This window comes from Phyllobates terribilis, unplaced genomic scaffold, assembly GCF_046119375.1.
Source record: "Phyllobates terribilis strain yellow unplaced genomic scaffold, ASM4611937v1 Scaffold_168__1_contigs__length_4147262, whole genome shotgun sequence".
Lineage (NCBI taxonomy): Eukaryota > Metazoa > Chordata > Amphibia > Anura > Dendrobatidae > Phyllobates > Phyllobates terribilis.
The window spans coordinates 792,345-808,061 of NW_027362928.1; the positions used below are offsets into that span (position 1 = coordinate 792,345).

At 43.3% G+C, this 15,717-nt stretch overlaps 6 non-coding genes and 2 pseudogenes across 6 annotated transcripts; all 8 read left to right on the forward strand.

Moving 5' to 3' along the window:
* The first annotated feature begins 876 nt into the window (after positions 1-876).
* LOC141208210 (U2 spliceosomal RNA) lies at positions 877-968 on the forward strand (annotated as a pseudogene).
* Positions 969-1,762: 794 nt separating this feature from the next.
* Positions 1,763-1,941, forward strand: LOC141208165 (U2 spliceosomal RNA; annotated as a pseudogene).
* Positions 1,942-3,056: 1,115 nt separating this feature from the next.
* Positions 3,057-3,247, forward strand: LOC141207977 (U2 spliceosomal RNA). The gene has a single exon (XR_012278249.1). It is a non-coding gene; the product is annotated as a U2 spliceosomal RNA (small nuclear RNA).
* Positions 3,248-9,637: 6,390 nt separating this feature from the next.
* LOC141208170 (U2 spliceosomal RNA) lies at positions 9,638-9,824 on the forward strand. Its single transcript, XR_012278433.1, has one exon. It is a non-coding gene; the product is annotated as a U2 spliceosomal RNA (small nuclear RNA).
* A 1,115-nt stretch (positions 9,825-10,939) lies between these two features.
* LOC141207978 (U2 spliceosomal RNA) lies at positions 10,940-11,130 on the forward strand. Its single transcript, XR_012278250.1, has one exon. It is a non-coding gene; the product is annotated as a U2 spliceosomal RNA (small nuclear RNA).
* Positions 11,131-12,245: 1,115 nt separating this feature from the next.
* On the forward strand, positions 12,246-12,436 carry LOC141207980 (U2 spliceosomal RNA). The gene has a single exon (XR_012278252.1). It is a non-coding gene; the product is annotated as a U2 spliceosomal RNA (small nuclear RNA).
* Positions 12,437-13,551: 1,115 nt separating this feature from the next.
* On the forward strand, positions 13,552-13,742 carry LOC141207981 (U2 spliceosomal RNA). Its single transcript, XR_012278253.1, has one exon. It is a non-coding gene; the product is annotated as a U2 spliceosomal RNA (small nuclear RNA).
* A 1,115-nt stretch (positions 13,743-14,857) lies between these two features.
* Positions 14,858-15,048, forward strand: LOC141207982 (U2 spliceosomal RNA). Its single transcript, XR_012278254.1, has one exon. It is a non-coding gene; the product is annotated as a U2 spliceosomal RNA (small nuclear RNA).
* The last annotated feature ends 669 nt before the right edge of the window (positions 15,049-15,717 follow it).

A 15,717-nucleotide genomic window follows, 5' to 3' on the forward strand; every position in this document is an offset into this window, starting at 1 on the left:
CCAGTTCATGTCACACTTAATGGAGGCCCTATGTAAGAAAATGCAGGAGCAGCATTTGGTATCGAGCGCGTATCACCCACAGACCAATGGTTTGTGTGAGCGATTCAACGGTACCCTCAAACAGATGTTAAAAATGCCCTTGTTATCAACAGCAGCCTTTTAAACTCACCTGAGCTAACAGGTATGTGCGCTGGTTACTCTGCTGCGCTTAAAATTTCTTTTTTGGTTTGCTACAATGCCTTTTCTGAAACGTTGTCTCCCTCTGCTGGAACACTGACTTCTTTCATTTAATGCCTGCAGACTATAAAAGAGAACCCAACCCAAAATGTTTGGTTGATTAGTCTGTGGCATTCTGTTAAACTGTTGCTTATGGCGGTCTCTGTGAGCTTCTCAGCGACATTCAGCCAGCCAGGTATCCTGCCTGCAGTAGATGGAATGTGGCAATGGAACGCTGGCTGCGCGTGTCATAATAGGCTCTGAGCCTTTATATACCTGTGCACAGCAGCAGCCACCTTCAGTCTGCTGCTGGACAGCCAGCAGCAGCAGCAGCAGGAGAGGTATGTAATCAGGAGCCCTCCTGCTAAGGGTAGACAGCTGCTCGTTCCACCCCACCCCCCGCCTTAATTGGTTCTCCTCCCTTCCAACGGTGTTGAGGCGGGTGGGAACAGCAGGGGGTGAAGGTGCTGTGTTTAAAGAGGTGGAGTTATGCAGATCTAAAACGCGTGGATTGCAGCAGCAGCAAGCCGAAAAGTGCAGGCATGTAAGGGATCTAGAGGTTGACAACATGTCTTCTTAACGGGAGTCCAGGAGCTCATCTCCACAAATGGACTTTTCAGGATCCTTGGGTGGCTCCGTAGTTTGAAACCAATTCTGGTTATCGCTTCTCGGCCTTTTGGCTAAGATCAAGTGTAGTATCTTTCGAAAAGGCGGTTTTGGATGTTGGCCGCCCTAGTAGATTGATACATTATGCACACTGGGGTTTAGGCGCTTGTTAGTACGCCAGGTGGCTAATATAGTCATCTGGTGGAAAGCATGGCCCCCCAGGATCGACGCCATTGGGCCGGGGAAGATCGAAAGCCCGAAGTGTGAAGTGCCCCAGGAGTGGTGACCCTGGGGTGCCTTAACTCACTGGGATTGGGAACCCCACTTGAGTTTATGGCACATTTGCACAAGCACTTCAAATTTTCTTTCTTCGCACACACCCTTATTCCGGGCCTTCTGGCCTTAGGATGGGGAATTTTTCAATTCCCGGTTGAAGGTCCGGGCAGTATTATACTGTGAAACCTTCACTATTTATTTAATTTCTTTGTCACTGTGTGTCCACTTATTCACGTGTGTCACGTCCTACTAGGATTTTGTCGGGATGCGGTTCCCTTACGGGTTCCTCTCTTGGCAGGTCTAGGGGGGGAGTGTGTGGCCATCAGGTTCCGCTCCCCCCTGAACCCCCCTGGCTCTCCTCTTTCGGGAGGAGAGCGTTGTTGGCTCCCCTCTTCCGGGAGGGGAGCACAGTCTTTGGCTCCCAGTGCCTTGCTCGGGTGAGAACTCGGGCAGGTGCTGGGGGTATGATTGGGTCGCCTCTGGCTTCGGCTGGAGGTGGCTTTTTGTCCCTGTTCCTCGCTGTGGCCTTTTGGCTCGGAGGGACGGGGAATGGTTTGGGGGACCCTTCTCCTTTTGGAGAGGGTTTCAAGAAGACCAGCATCCTAGTGCACTTTTTTTGTGGCACTTGTCACTTTTTTAAGCGCACTCGGGTTTTGTACACGAATTCGGGCTTTCAAAACAAAAAAAAAATCTGTTCTTATCAGTTTAATATCTGATACGTCCCCTATCTGGGGACCATATATTAAATGGATTTTTAGAACAGGGAGATGGAAAAAGAGCTTGCTCTGTCCACTCCACGCATTGACCTGGTATTGCAGTATCTCCAGGACCGGTGCACCCCTTCTTTAATGCAGTTTCTAAAATCAGAAAGAATTGAATTCAATGTTTTTTGTTCATTTTGCTTGTTTGTCGGATTTTGGGATGGACTCTTTGGCTTTGCTTTTCTTCTCCTCATTGGATTTTTCATGTTCAAAGTTGCAGAAGCCAGATTACAAGCTCATTTTGGTTCAACTTCAGCAACTGTGCATTGCATTGCCATGTAATGTGATGCAATGCTATCTTTCTAGCTCTCCCTTTTTACTTCCTTTTGGATAAACAGACATATTAGGCAAGCATTTTGGAGCTTTCACCTAAATAACTACAGGTGGTGAGATAAGCTGCACAATATAATTGACCTTTCAGTATATTGTTGCACACACACCATCTATTTAGCAAATGCCCTTGTTATCAACAGCAGCCTTTTAAACTCACCTGAGCTAACAGGTATGTGCGCTGGTTACTCTGCTGCGCTTAAAATTTCTTTTTTGGTTTGCTACAATGCCTTTTCTGAAACGTTGTCTCCCTCTGCTGGAACACTGACTTCTTTCATTTAATGCCTGCAGACTATAAAAGAGAACCCAACCCAAAAAGTTTGGTTGATTAGTCTGTGGCATTCTGTTAAACTGTTGCTTATGGCGGTCTCTGTGAGCTTCTCAGCGACATTCAGCCAGCCAGGTATCCTGCCTGCAGTAGATGGAATGTGGCAATGGAACGCTGGCTGCGCGTGTCATAATAGGCTCTGAGCCTTTATATACCTGTGCACAGCAGCAGCCACCTTCAGTCTGCTGCTGGACAGCCAGCAGCAGCAGCAGCAGGAGAGGTATGTAATCAGGAGCCCTCCTGCTAAGGGTAGACAGCTGCTCGTTCCACCCCACCCCCCGCCTTAATTGGTTCTCCTCCCTTCCAACGGTGTTGAGGCGGGTGGGAACAGCACGGGGTGAAGGTGCTGTGTTTAAAGAGGTGGAGTTATGCAGATCTAAAACGCGTGGATTGCAGCAGCAGCAAGCCGAAAAGTGCAGGCATGTAAGGGATCTAGAGGTTGACAACATGTCTTCTTAACGGGAGTCCAGGAGCTCATCTCCACAAATGGACTTTTCAGGATCCTTGGGTGGCTCCGTAGTTTGAAACCAATTCTGGTTATCGCTTCTCGGCCTTTTGGCTAAGATCAAGTGTAGTATCTGTTCTTATCAGTTTAATATCTGATACGTCCCCTATCTGGGGACCATATATTAAATGGATTTTTAGAACAGGGAGATGGAAAAAGAGCTTGCTCTGTCCACTCCACGCATTGACCTGGTATTGCAGTATCTCCAGGACCGGTGCACCCCTTCTTTAATGCAGTTTCTAAAATCAGAAAGAATTGAATTCAATGTTTTTTGTTCATTTTGCTTGTTTGTCGGATTTTGGGATGGACTCTTTGGCTTTGCTTTTCTTCTCCTCATTGGATTTTTCATGTTCAAAGTTGCAGAAGCCAGATTACAAGCTCATTTTGGTTCAACTTCAGCAACTGTGCATTGCATTGCCATGTAATGTGATGCAATGCTATCTTTCTAGCTCTCCCTTTTTACTTCCTTTTGGATAAACAGACATATTAGGCAAGCATTTTGGAGCTTTCACCTAAATAACTACAGGTGGTGAGATAAGCTGCACAATATAATTGACCTTTCAGTATATTGTTGCACACACACCATCTATTTAGCAAATGCCCTTGTTATCAACAGCAGCCTTTTAAACTCACCTGAGCTAACAGGTATGTGCGCTGGTTACTCTGCTGCGCTTAAAATTTCTTTTTTGGTTTGCTACAATGCCTTTTCTGAAACGTTGTCTCCCTCTGCTGGAACACTGACTTCTTTCATTTAATGCCTGCAGACTATAAAAGAGAACCCAACCCAAAAAGTTTGGTTGATTAGTCTGTGGCATTCTGTTAAACTGTTGCTTATGGCGGTCTCTGTAAGCTTCTCAGCGACATTCAGCCAGCCAGGTATCCTGCCTGCAGTAGATGGAATGTGGCAATGGAACGCTGGCTGCGCGTGTCATAATAGGCTCTGAGCCTTTATATACCTGTGCACAGCAGCAGCCACCTTCAGTCTGCTGCTGGACAGCCAGCAGCAGCAGCAGCAGGAGAGGTATGTAATCAGGAGCCCTCCTGCTAAGGGTAGACAGCTGCTCGTTCCACCCCACCCCCCGCCTTAATTGGTTCTCCTCCCTTCCAACGGTGTTGAGGCGGGTGGGAACAGCAGGGGGTGAAGGTGCTGTGTTTAAAGAGGTGGAGTTATGCAGATCTAAAATGCGTGGATTGCAGCAGCAGCAAGCCGAAAAGTGCAGGCATGTAAGGGATCTAGAGGTTGACAACATGTCTTCTTAACGGGAGTCCAGGAGCTCATCTCCACAAATGGACTTTTCAGGATCCTTGGGTGGCTCCGTAGTTTGAAACCAATTCTGGTTATCGCTTCTCGGCCTTTTGGCTACGATCAAGTGCTTTATTGCAGGAGATTGTGGTTGAAGGGCACTCGGGTACCCCTCTCCTTGGCCTGGCAGGATCGTCCACTTTGGTGGACTTAGCCTGCTTGCTGCTATTAGGGAGAGGGCTTAGTCCCAGGGTAACGAGTTGCGATCCCCCAGCTTCCAGGTGTTTTTCGCTGCAAGAACACTGGGAGCGCAGATTGCAAGCGGCTGCAATTTGCAACCTTGTTGCGTTTTTCCATGGAGGTTGACCCTAACCTCGTGCCTCTTTATGCGAGGCTAAAAAACTCTATCCGAGTTCACTTCACGGCGGGTGGCTCGGATATGAGGAAATTAGGGTATGTAGTCCAGGACGTGCTCAGGAACCTTCTTGGCGTACAAAGGAATGAAATTCTCTCCATCCAGGATTATCCCAGAAGAGGTGACTATGACATCACATTCACCGGAGAAGGTATTTTTAGAGATGTACTAGAAAAGTTAAAAAAAGTTGAAAATAGTCCTGTTTTGAAAGGGATACAAATTGTTGAGCACGTCCTGGATGAGGTAAGACTGGTTATTGTAAAAATATTTTCTCCCTTTGTTTCTGCTCCAGAAGTAATGTCATTTCTAGCAATTTATTTTAAAAGTGTTAAATGTATTGGGAAGATATTAAACGAATATAACATATGGACATCTAAGTGGAAATTCCTTGTGAAGTGTACAAGAGATCCAAATACACCAGGTGGTATACGGCTCCCCCCTGCCCGTTTCAAAATTGGGCAAACAAATGGGGATTTCTTCTTTTCTGGGATGCCAGTATATTGCAGAAATTGTGGGCGCTATGGTCATTCAAAAGAAAACTGTCATGTATCATGTAGAAATTGTGCTAGTGAAGAACATGAGACAAAAGAATGCCCTAAGGAAAAGAAATGCAGTTTTTGCCAGACTCCAGGTCACTTTTATTTTTCTTGCCCTCACAGATTTCGGGAAGATGAGCAAAAGGGGAAGTCCAAGACGTCCGACCAAGGACCAAAAGATCAGACCACCCCTCAGGAGGAGGAACAACAACCTGGAGCCTCTGGAGACAATAAGGGCGTACCAAATAGTGAAGTGTCTCCAGAGTCTATGACAGGTAAAATACCAAATCCCAAAACCTGGCTGCAGGACCTGCGGGAGTCCAAAAGGAGGGCTGAGAAGGAGCAGAAGGGCACTACTGGTAAGGTCAAAAGGGACCGGCAAAAGGCCGACACAGAAGCCCATGCCCAGTCTGGGTCTCCTAGTGCTGAGGGCGCTGAGTGGATAAAGGTGGGTCCTAAGAAAAAGAAAAAGGGTGGTTCGGAGGAGGCAGCAGGAGGTGAACAGATGGACACTTCTCCAGAAGGGGACGTGGACGCTGGACCCTCAGGGGTTTCGGTCTCCGCTGCTACAGGTGGGGACCGGGATCTTGCTGCCTCTGAAGAGTCAGAGGCTCTGCCTTGTGCGCATCCTCCTCCTATAGGACGACCTTCTACAGGTCAAACAGGGGCGGCGGAACCCCTCGGGGACCCACCTGATGAGGAACTGCATGGCCAGCCAATGGAGACCCAGCGGGTTCTGCCAGCCAGCCCTCCGAGCTATGCCAGTGTAGCGTCGGGTTTATATAAATGTGGTAATCTTTCCTCCTCCACGGAGACTCTCGTGACGATACTATCAGATGAGGAGGGAGGCGCAAGCCCAGTGGTCTGATCAGGTTCATCGGACAGGTAAATCCGTTGCTCTTAGTTACCTAAGTAAAATTTCTACATTTTCTAATGATGGCTGAACTGAAAGGTATTTCCCTCAACGTGAGAGGCATAAAATCTAACACGAGAAGAACTGCTCTTTTTAATTTTTTTACGTGTTTTACTGCATCTGTATTTTTTCTGCAAGAATGTAATATCCCACATGAAATGTCATATCAAAAATATAAAGATGAGTGGAAGTGTGGGCCATCTGTCTGGTCCGGATCGAATGCTGCAGGATCAGCGGGTGTAGCCATACTTTTTAAAGGGAACGTTTTAATTGATTTTATTCAGGAAATTTTACCAGGTCGTATTTTATTAGTAAAAGCTTTTATTGATGGTATTAGATGGCAGTTTTTAAATTTTTATAGATCCCCAGAGAAAAATGAAAGAGCCGAAATGCTTGATCTTTTACCATTATTTATTAATAACTCTGAACCTTTTATCTTAGCAGGGGATTTTAATTGTGTTTTAAAAGGTGAAAACCGGCGCTCCAGCTCTGTAAGCAGGAACTACGATAAAACCTCAGGTATGCTACATGATATAGTCAAAGATGCTAAATTGATAGACATATATAAAGAGTGTCATAGTGACAGCCCAGAGGACGCCGGTTTCACTTGGAGCAATGCTAATTGTAGCTCTAGGATTGATTTTATTTTTGGTTCAGATAAAACAATACCTGCCAAATGTGAAGTTTTAACTAATATATTTTCAGACCATAAACTTTTATCCTTTACCATAAAAGTAAATGACAACAAAAAATGTGGTAAGAAAAGCTGGAAAATGAACGTATCCCTTTTAACCGACCCGCAGATTTTATCAGATTTTATTGAGTTTTATAGGAAATGTAGAAAAGGGAAAAAAACAAATGAGACTATGAGTGTATGGTGGGATAGAATGAAAGTAAAAATAAAAGACTTTTTTATTAAAAAGAGTATATGTAGAGCCAAAGAAAAATATGAAGAATATAGAATTTTAAATACCCGCCTACAAACATTATTTAAGCTCAGAGACAATGGGATAGATGTACAACTTGATATTTCAAACTTAAAAGAAGAGATTTCAAAATGGCTAGAACAAAAAGGAAAAGAGATAATTTTTCGTTCTAGAGTACAACATATAGAAGAAAATGAAAAGTGTTCCAGATATTTTTTTAGGAAAAATAAAAAAGAAAAAGTGATAATTGACCATATAGATGGTGAGAATAATATAAAAAATATGCTGGGTAAAGTTGAGGTTTTTTTTTCTAATCTTTTTAATGGAAAAAATATAGATAATAAATTAATGGATGATTCGCTGCAAGGACTAACAGCTGTTTTAGATCCCGCATCCCAAGAGTTTTTATCCCAAGTTTTAACGGAACAAGAAGTGTTAAAAACTATTAAAAGTTTTAAAACTGGAAAGGCCCCTGGTCCTGATGGCATCCCAATAGAATTTTATGTATGTTTTTATGATATTTTAAAAGATGATTTGTTTTATTTGTTTACTGAGGTTTTTAATAATAAGGTTTTATTAAATTCCTGGAAGAAAGGTGAAGTCTCCCTCCTATACAAAAAAGGTGATAAATCAAAATTAGAAAACTGGAGACCAATAACACTTTTAAATTGTGACTATAAAATAATGGCTAAAATTTGTGCAAATCGTCTAAAAGAAGTCATCAGCAAAGTTATTCATTCTAATCAAGTGTGTGGGGTGCCGGGGCGCAGTATATGGGACAATCTGAATTTAGTGAAAGACTGTATTGAGGATGTGAAAGACAGAAAGGGGAAAATGGCGATTTTATCTATTGATTTTGAAAAAGCATTTGACCGTGTCTCACACTTTTATCTTTTTAAAGTTTTAGAGAAAATGGGCATACCAGAAGGGTTTTTACTATCGCTTAAAGCATTTTACAAGGATTGTACAAGTAAGATTTTAGTGAATGGTTTTAAGACACAAGAGGTATTTTTACGGTCAGGGGTGAAACAGGGATGCCCTCTGTCCCCCCTACTGTTTATCTGTGCACTGGAACCAATGTTATGTGCAATACGCCAAAATAAACAGATATGCGGTGTCCCTCTGCCTGGAAGCGGTGGTTTGGAGGCCAAGGTTGTAGGCTACATGGATGACGTGGCGGTCTTGTGTACAGATGCACCATCACTTACGGCCACTCTCCATCAAGTGCAATCCTTTTGTCTAGCTTCTGGTTTTAAAATCAATTTTAATAAGTGTAACATTTTAAGTGTTGGGGGGATGATTTTACGTGATGTACCAATTAATGTCTCCGAATCCATTTCCATTTTAGGTATATCATTCACTGAAAATAATGATGGTTATAATAGTTGGGAAACAGTTACACAGAAAGTAAATACGAAAATATGTATGTGGAACATGAGGAGACTTACAATGGAGGGTAAAGTATTGGTTTTAAAGATGGTGATTTTACCTCTTTTATTGTATCTTAGCATGGTTTTCCCCCCGCCTGTTAATGTTTTAAAAAAGATAACCAAAACCTGTTTTACCTTCTTTTGGAATTCAAAAATGGAAAAGCTGAAAAGAGAAATCGTGATGAAATCAAAAGTAAAAGGTGGTAAAGATTTTCCAGATTTTAATAGCTTTCTTTTAATCCATCTGTTCGTTTACTGTTTTAATGCCCTTTTTAAGAATCACTATTGGTCCTTTTTTATGCGTTTTAATACAGGATTTTTTATGAGAAAGTTTGGATGGTATGAAGTTAATATATCTGTGCCCCATGCTTTTATTTTGTCGACGCATTATGAGATTTTAAGGAAAATAGTGTCCGATTTTAATTTAGGGACTAAGAAAATAGAGGAATTAAGAAATAGTAAGAAACTAATTAAAGAAATACGTAAAAGTGAGGAAATATGTAATGTTGACAGATATGATGATGACAAATCTATGTCTATCTGGAAAATGATTAACATTTTTTATCTTTTTAATGAACAGAGAGATCTGGCTTGGAGTTGCATGCACCGCTGTCTTCCTTGCCGGGCATTCCAATACAGAAGAGGATTTGTGAGGTCTGCCATCTGCCAAAGAGCCGGATGCCAAGACGAGGAAACGGTGGAACATCTATTATGGACATGTAATTTTGCAAAGGATTTCTGGAGAAGACTGCTCCCCCTACTGGAAAGGGTGGCAGACCTCAAGGACTTTACATATAAAACTGTGCTATACGGACTTATGGAATGCCCCACAATGGACCAGTACACAATGGCTTGGAAGACAGTGAACTGCGCCAAGTCATCTCTCTGGAAAGCGCGCAACATTGCTATTTTTAAACAAGATGATTTATCAGTGAATGATGTTTTAAGTTTATGTTTATGTGAAATGTATACTTATTATTTAATTGACAAAAAGAAGAATGTACATATTTCCAAAAAATGGCTTGTTGACCAATGGAACCTAATTATTTAAAATCTTTGTATTTTTTTGTTTTGTAAATTTCATTTGTCTTTTAACGTTTGGTATTTGTTTAATTATGCTTGTAATTTGTTAAAGTTTTAATAAACGGTTTTATCCCTCTGCAGGGGATAGCCAAATTAAAAAAAATCTGTTCTTATCAGTTTAATATCTGATACGTCTCCTATCTGGGGACCATATATTAAATGGATTTTTAGAACAGGGAGATGGAAAAAGAGCTTGCTCTGTCCACTCCACGCATTGACCTGGTATTGCAGTATCTCCAGGACCGGTGCACCCCTTCTTTAATGCAGTTTCTAAAATCAGAAAGAATTGAATTCAATGTTTTTTGTTCATTTTGCTTGTTTGTCGGATTTTGGGATGGACTCTTTGGCTTTGCTTTTCTTCTCCTCATTGGATTTTTCATGTTCAAAGTTGCAGAAGCCAGATTACAAGCTCATTTTGGTTCAACTTCAGCAACTGTGCATTGCATTGCCATGTAATGTGATGCAATGCTATCTTTCTAGCTCTCCCTTTTTACTTCCTTTTGGATAAACAGACATATTAGGCAAGCATTTTGGAGCTTTCACCTAAATAACTACAGGTGGTGAGATAAGCTGCACAATATAATTGACCTTTCAGTATATTGTTGCACACACACCATCTATTTAGCAAATGCCCTTGTTATCAACAGCAGCCTTTTAAACTCACCTGAGCTAACAGGTATGTGCGCTGGTTACTCTGCTGCGCTTAAAATTTCTTTTTTGGTTTGCTACAATGCCTTTTCTGAAACGTTGTCTCCCTCTGCTGGAACACTGACTTCTTTCATTTAATGCCTGCAGACTATAAAAGAGAACCCAACCCAAAAAGTTTGGTTGATTAGTCTGTGGCATTCTGTTAAACTGTTGCTTATGGCGGTCTCTGTGAGCTTCTCAGCGACATTCAGCCAGCCAGGTATCCTGCCTGCAGTAGATGGAATGTGGCAATGGAACGCTGGCTGCGCGTGTCATAATAGGCTCTGAGCCTTTATATACCTGTGCACAGCAGCAGCCACCTTCAGTCTGCTGCTGGACAGCCAGCAGCAGCAGCAGCAGGAGAGGTATGTAATCAGGAGCCCTCCTGCTAAGGGTAGACAGCTGCTCGTTCCACCCCACCCCCCGCCTTAATTGGTTCTCCTCCCTTCCAACGGTGTTGAGGCGGGTGGGAACAGCAGGGGGTGAAGGTGCTGTGTTTAAAGAGGTGGAGTTATGCAGATCTAAAACGCGTGGATTGCAGCAGCAGCAAGCCGAAAAGTGCAGGCATGTAAGGGATCTAGAGGTTGACAACATGTCTTCTTAACGGGAGTCCAGGAGCTCATCTCCACAAATGGACTTTTCAGGATCCTTGGGTGGCTCCGTAGTTTGAAACCAATTCTGGTTATCGCTTCTCGGCCTTTTGGCTAAGATCAAGTGTAGTATCTGTTCTTATCAGTTTAATATCTGATACGTCCCCTATCTGGGGACCATATATTAAATGGATTTTTAGAACAGGGAGATGGAAAAAGAGCTTGCTCTGTCCACTCCACGCATTGACCTGGTATTGCAGTATCTCCAGGACCGGTGCACCCCTTCTTTAATGCAGTTTCTAAAATCAGAAAGAATTGAATTCAATGTTTTTTGTTCATTTTGCTTGTTTGTCGGATTTTGGGATGGACTCTTTGGCTTTGCTTTTCTTCTCCTCATTGGATTTTTCATGTTCAAAGTTGCAGAAGCCAGATTACAAGCTCATTTTGGTTCAACTTCAGCAACTGTGCATTGCATTGCCATGTAATGTGATGCAATGCTATCTTTCTAGCTCTCCCTTTTTACTTCCTTTTGGATAAACAGACATATTAGGCAAGCATTTTGGAGCTTTCACCTAAATAACTACAGGTGGTGAGATAAGCTGCACAATATAATTGACCTTTCAGTATATTGTTGCACACACACCATCTATTTAGCAAATGCCCTTGTTATCAACAGCAGCCTTTTAAACTCACCTGAGCTAACAGGTATGTGCGCTGGTTACTCTGCTGCGCTTAAAATTTATTTTTTGGTTTGCTACAATGCCTTTTCTGAAACGTTGTCTCCCTCTGCTGGAACACTGACTTCTTTCATTTAATGCCTGCAGACTATAAAAGAGAACCCAACCCAAAAAGTTTGGTTGATTAGTCTGTGGCATTCTGTTAAACTGTTGCTTATGGCGGTCTCTGTGAGCTTCTCAGCGACATTCAGCCAGCCAGGTATAATGCCTGCAGTAGATGGAATGTGGCAATGGAACGCTGGCTGCGCGTGTCATAATAGGCTCTGAGCCTTTATATACCTGTGCACAGCAGCAGCCACCTTCAGTCTGCTGCTGGACAGCCAGCAGCAGCAGCAGCAGGAGAGGTATGTAATCAGGAGCCCTCCTGCTAAGGGTAGACAGCTGCTCGTTCCACCCCACCCCCCGCCTTAATTGGTTCTCCTCCCTTCCAACGGTGTTGAGGCGGGTGGGAACAGCAGGGGGTGAAGGTGCTGTGTTTAAAGAGGTGGAGTTATGCAGATCTAAAACGCGTGGATTGCAGCAGCAGCAAGCCGAAAAGTGCAGGCATGTAAGGGATCTAGAGGTTGACAACATGTCTTCTTAACGGGAGTCCAGGAGCTCATCTCCACAAATGGACTTTTCAGGATCCTTGGGTGGCTCCGTAGTTTGAAACCAATTCTGGTTATCGCTTCTCGGCCTTTTGGCTAAGATCAAGTGTAGTATCTGTTCTTATCAGTTTAATATCTGATACGTCCCCTATCTGGGGACCATATATTAAATGGATTTTTAGAACAGGGAGATGGAAAAAGAGCTTGCTCTGTCCACTCCACGCATTGACCTGGTATTGCAGTATCTCCAGGACCGGTGCACCCCTTCTTTAATGCAGTTTCTAAAATCAGAAAGAATTGAATTCAATGTTTTTTGTTCATTTTGCTTGTTTGTCGGATTTTGGGATGGACTCTTTGGCTTTGCTTTTCTTCTCCTCATTGGATTTTTCATGTTCAAAGTTGCAGAAGCCAGATTACAAGCTCATTTTGGTTCAACTTCAGCAACTGTGCATTGCATTGCCATGTAATGTGATGCAATGCTATCTTTCTAGCTCTCCCTTTTTACTTCCTTTTGGATAAACAGACATATTAGGCAAGCATTTTGGAGCTTTCACCTAAATAACTACAGGTGGTGAGATAAGCTGCACAATATAATTGACCTTTCAGTATATTGTTGCACACACACCATCTATTTAGCAAATGCCCTTGTTATCAACAGCAGCCTTTTAAACTCACCTGAGCTAACAGGTATGTGCGCTGGTTACTCTGCTGCGCTTAAAATTTCTTTTTTGGTTTGCTACAATGCCTTTTCTGAAACGTTGTCTCCCTCTGCTGGAACACTGACTTCTTTCATTTAATGCCTGCAGACTATAAAAGAGAACCCAACCCAAAAAGTTTGGTTGATTAGTCTGTGGCATTCTGTTAAACTGTTGCTTATGGCGGTCTCTGTGAGCTTCTCAGCGACATTCAGCCAGCCAGGTATCCTGCCTGCAGTAGATGGAATGTGGCAATGGAACGCTGGCTGCGCGTGTCATAATAGGCTCTGAGCCTTTATATACCTGTGCACAGCAGCAGCCACCTTCAGTCTGCTGCTGGACAGCCAGCAGCAGCAGCAGCAGGAGAGGTATGTAATCAGGAGCCCTCCTGCTAAGGGTAGACAGCTGCTCGTTCCACCCCACCCCCCGCCTTAATTGGTTCTCCTCCCTTCCAACGGTGTTGAGGCGGGTGGGAACAGCAGGGGGTGAAGGTGCTGTGTTTAAAGAGGTGGAGTTATGCAGATCTAAAACGCGTGGATTGCAGCAGCAGCAAGCCGAAAAGTGCAGGCATGTAAGGGATCTAGAGGTTGACAACATGTCTTCTTAACGGGAGTCCAGGAGCTCATCTCCACAAATGGACTTTTCAGGATCCTTGGGTGGCTCCGTAGTTTGAAACCAATTCTGGTTATCGCTTCTCGGCCTTTTGGCTAAGATCAAGTGTAGTATCTGTTCTTATCAGTTTAATATCTGATACGTCCCCTATCTGGGGACCATATATTAAATGGATTTTTAGAACAGGGAGATGGAAAAAGAGCTTGCTCTGTCCACTCCACGCATTGACCTGGTATTGCAGTATCTCCAGGACCGGTGCACCCCTTCTTTAATGCAGTTTCTAAAATCAGAAAGAATTGAATTCAATGTTTTTTGTTCATTTTGCTTGTTTGTCGGATTTTGGGATGGACTCTTTGGCTTTGCTTTTCTTCTCCTCATTGGATTTTTCATGTTCAAAGTTGCAGAAGCCAGATTACAAGCTCATTTTGGTTCAACTTCAGCAACTGTGCATTGCATTGCCATGTAATGTGATGCAATGCTATCTTTCTAGCTCTCCCTTTTTACTTCCTTTTGGATAAACAGACATATTAGGCAAGCATTTTGGAGCTTTCACCTAAATAACTACAGGTGGTGAGATAAGCTGCACAATATAATTGACCTTTCAGTATATTGTTGCACACACACCATCTATTTAGCAAATGCCCTTGTTATCAACAGCAGCCTTTTAAACTCACCTGAGCTAACAGGTATGTGCGCTGGTTACTCTGCTGCGCTTAAAATTTCTTTTTTGGTTTGCTACAATGCCTTTTCTGAAACGTTGTCTCCCTCTGCTGGAACACTGACTTCTTTCATTTAATGCCTGCAGACTATAAAAGAGAACCCAACCCAAAAAGTTTGGTTGATTAGTCTGTGGCATTCTGTTAAACTGTTGCTTATGGCGGTCTCTGTGAGCTTCTCAGCGACATTCAGCCAGCCAGGTATCCTGCCTGCAGTAGATGGAATGTGGCAATGGAACGCTGGCTGCGCGTGTCATAATAGGCTCTGAGCCTTTATATACCTGTGCACAGCAGCAGCCACCTTCAGTCTGCTGCTGGACAGCCAGCAGCAGCAGCAGCAGGAGAGGTATGTAATCAGGAGCCCTCCTGCTAAGGGTAGACAGCTGCTCGTTCCACCCCACCCCCCGCCTTAATTGGTTCTCCTCCCTTCCAACGGTGTTGAGGCGGGTGGGAACAGCAGGGGGTGAAGGTGCTGTGTTTAAAGAGGTGGAGTTATGCAGATCTAAAACGCGTGGATTGCAGCAGCAGCAAGCCGAAAAGTGCAGGCATGTAAGGGATCTAGAGGTTGACAACATGTCTTCTTAACGGGAGTCCAGGAGCTCATCTCCACAAATGGACTTTTCAGGATCCTTGGGTGGCTCCGTAGTTTGAAACCAATTCTGGTTATCGCTTCTCGGCCTTTTGGCTAAGATCAAGTGTAGTATCTGTTCTTATCAGTTTAATATCTGATACGTCCCCTATCTGGGGACCATATATTAAATGGATTTTTAGAACAGGGAGATGGAAAAAGAGCTTGCTCTGTCCACTCCACGCATTGACCTGGTATTGCAGTATCTCCAGGACCGGTGCACCCCTTCTTTAATGCAGTTTCTAAAATCAGAAAGAATTGAATTCAATGTTTTTTGTTCATTTTGCTTGTTTGTCGGATTTTGGGATGGACTCTTTGGCTTTGCTTTTCTTCTCCTCATTGGATTTTTCATGTTCAAAGTTGCAGAAGCCAGATTACAAGCTCATTTTGGTTCAACTTCAGCAACTGTGCATTGCATTGCCATGTAATGTGATGCAATGCTATCTTTCTAGCTCTCCCTTTTTACTTCCTTTTGGATAAACAGACATATTAGGCAAGCATTTTGGAGCTTTCACCTAAATAACTACAGGTGGTGAGATAAGCTGCACAATATAATTGACCTTTCAGTATATTGTTGCACACACACCATCTATTTAGCAAATGCCCTTGTTATCAACAGCAGCCTTTTAAACTCACCTGAGCTAACAGGTATGTGCGCTGGTTACTCTGCTGCGCTTAAAATTTCTTTTTTGGTTTGCTACAATGCCTTTTCTGAAACGTTGTCTCCCTCTGCTGGAACACTGACTTCTTTCATTTAATGCCTGCAGACTATAAAAGAGAACCCAACCCAAAAAGTTTGGTTGATTAGTCTGTGGCATTCTGTTAAACTGTTGCTTATGGCGGTCTCTGTGAGCTTCTCAGCGACATTCAGCCAGCCAGGTATCCTGCCTGCAGTAG